This window comes from Peromyscus maniculatus, chromosome 7 (assembly GCF_049852395.1).
Source record: "Peromyscus maniculatus bairdii isolate BWxNUB_F1_BW_parent chromosome 7, HU_Pman_BW_mat_3.1, whole genome shotgun sequence".
NCBI classification, from domain to species: Eukaryota; Metazoa; Chordata; class Mammalia; order Rodentia; family Cricetidae; genus Peromyscus; species Peromyscus maniculatus.
Window position 1 is genome coordinate 30,839,504 of NC_134858.1, and position 2,761 is coordinate 30,842,264.

Consider the following 2,761-nt stretch of genomic DNA (forward strand, 5'->3'; position numbering starts at 1 on the left):
ATTTATGCATAGTCATTCTGAAGTTTCTTCAGCTCCATCTTACTTTGTTATTCTGGTTCCTAACATTGCCATGGAGTGTATTCAACTAGTTTGTGGTTTGGTTTCTATGGTTATCAAGGCTGTAGGCATCTTGTTTGGGAATAGCAACAGTTCTCCACGTTGTTAGATTCTAATCGCCAGACCACTAGGTCAGATCATTTGTCACGATGTGTATGTGAATACAGAGTTCTTGTCACTCTCTGTGCTACCATCCCTGCTGGGTTAGCAAAGAACTTAGAGGTTGATTAACCAGCGTGAGAAGAAGAAAGTTTTAACAGAACTTTCCTAACCATGTCCATTAGAAGCCACAGACTTAAAACACTGGTGAAAAGGAGAGAGAAATCAGTCTTCAAATGATGGCACATTGGAATGAAGCTGAGGCAGGAGCAGGGATGATTGCCATAGTCCTACTCTATGGTTAGTACCACATTCTGTAATTTTCACATTCATTGCTAGTGCCTAGAGAGTTCTAGTTAAATCATTGGTATCTAAGGAATCACATATATTTTCATGCAATTATGGACTGGAGAGCCATCAATTTTATTTTTAAAATACTTTCTTGTTAAGATAATATATTTATTTTTATAAATATGCCTCCATGGATAAATCTATAGACCCTTGACTTTCACTGGATGCTAGACATTTTAGTGCATCTGCTGTTAATTTTTCATGCATAATGACTATTTTGCCACTGGAACAATAACCCTACCTTTTGATTTGTAGGAGCTTCTTATGGCTGTTGTCCATTTAGGACACAGCTAGTGTGTAGTTTTTCAGTTTGTATGTCTGTTGAATACCAGCCATGAAGTTAATACCTGACTTTAAATAAAGGGAAACTAACTAAAGAAAAAGGTGAGCATGTTTTGTGGCATGCTCAGGTATAAGCATTGGTGTAATGTGGCTATGTTGTGTGCTATAGCAATGAATGGCCCAATTTCTGTGGCTGGCAATGAACATTACTTCCCAGCTACACCTATTTCAGCTCTCTTTGCATTGGTTTCACACCATTCCTTCTTCACCCTAGGACCCACACTGGAGGAGTGACCCCAGTAGAGACCTACAGCTTGTGCTCAAACAAAACACATGCCAGGATTGCCATAGATGGTGTTGAGAAGAGATGCAGAGATCAATCCAGTAGACAGAGACACCCACATCCCTTACTCTCTCCAGTGAGTAGACACGGAGTTGGAGCTGAGCCCTGCCTAAGTAATTTCCCAACCATACTCCAGACAGCTGTGCCCTTGGTCCTAGTTCCACCAGAAGAAGACTAGCCAAAATGTGACTTTAGGAGCAAGGAATACACCTTTCTTTCATCTTCTTTTCTCACCACTGATTTTGATGAATGCCAAGTTATATTTTTTCCTACTTTCATGGATTCTGTTTCATTGTCTTTGATTCATTGTCAGGAGGATATTTTCCTATACATTTTGCCTAAAACGTTTGTACGTGTAGCTCTCATACTTTAGTCTACTCTAGCTCTTTATTTCAGTCTATGATCCATTTTGAGTTAAATTTTACATATGATATGAGTGAGGCACTGAGTGCTTTCTTTTGACTATGGGTATTTAGTTGACCCAACATTCCTACAGCAAGTACCCTTTCCACTAAATTACTTTCATAACTTTGTCAAAATTTGATTAACTATAAAGGCAGAGGATTGTTTATGGGTCCTTAATTCTACTTATTTGGACTGATCTAGTCCATGAATCTGTAGGTGGCTCTTTATGTCAATACTCCTGTTTTGAATGATGCAACTTTACAGTAAATCTTAAAATAAAAAATCACAATCTTCTATTTTGTTTTTTTTTCCAGAATAATTTTAACTCTTATTATTTCTTCACCAATTTCAATAAAAATATCATCATTGAATTTTGGTAGGGATTGTAATAAATCAATAACTCAATTTGAGAAGAATGACTTTCTAGTGTTGCATTTTCAAACCACAAACACAAAGTTATCCAGCGATTTTTAAACTTGTTAAGCAATGCCCTGCACTTTACAGACACACACAGTGCTCTCCCCTTTTGTTATATCAGCTCTAAAGTAGTTCAATTATTTTGTTATGCCGTGAATGGTGTAAAAATGTTATTATTAGCATATGTGTGAGGGGAGGGTTTGAACCTGCCACAGCAAGCATATAGAGGTCAGAGGACTACTCTGTGGGAACAGTTTTCTCCTTCCAACTTTATGTGGGTTCCAGGGATTGCACTCCAGTCACCAGGCTTGCATAACAAGCACCTTTACGCACGGAATCATTTCATCAGCCCCAGAATTGTTTTCTTAATTATTTATCGGTGTGCCCATCACTAACAGAATTGTTCCTGCAAAAAAATATGTGGCTGAATTCAGTGTCGTAGACCACTTATCCTTTTTGATCCACCAAAAAAATGTAACAGATGTTATAAAAATATTTGTTTTAATTTAATAATTTAGTTGTATTTTAGACAGTAATATTTTCCTCAAATTAGAATTTTATGAAATTGTGTTTTTCAGTCTCCTTTTTCATTTGTCTTGTTTTGAGATAGTCTTGTTCTGTTGCTGAGGCTAACCTTAACCATTTCTATCCCCCCAAGAATGTAAAATTCATCCATGCACTCATTCATTTGAGCGTCATTATCTTTTAACTTCAAAACCTTCATCAAGCATTCATATAAAGACATTTTACTACAACAAATTCTGTATTTATTTGGAAATACATTGGTCCTTTTTCATCTCTATAGGA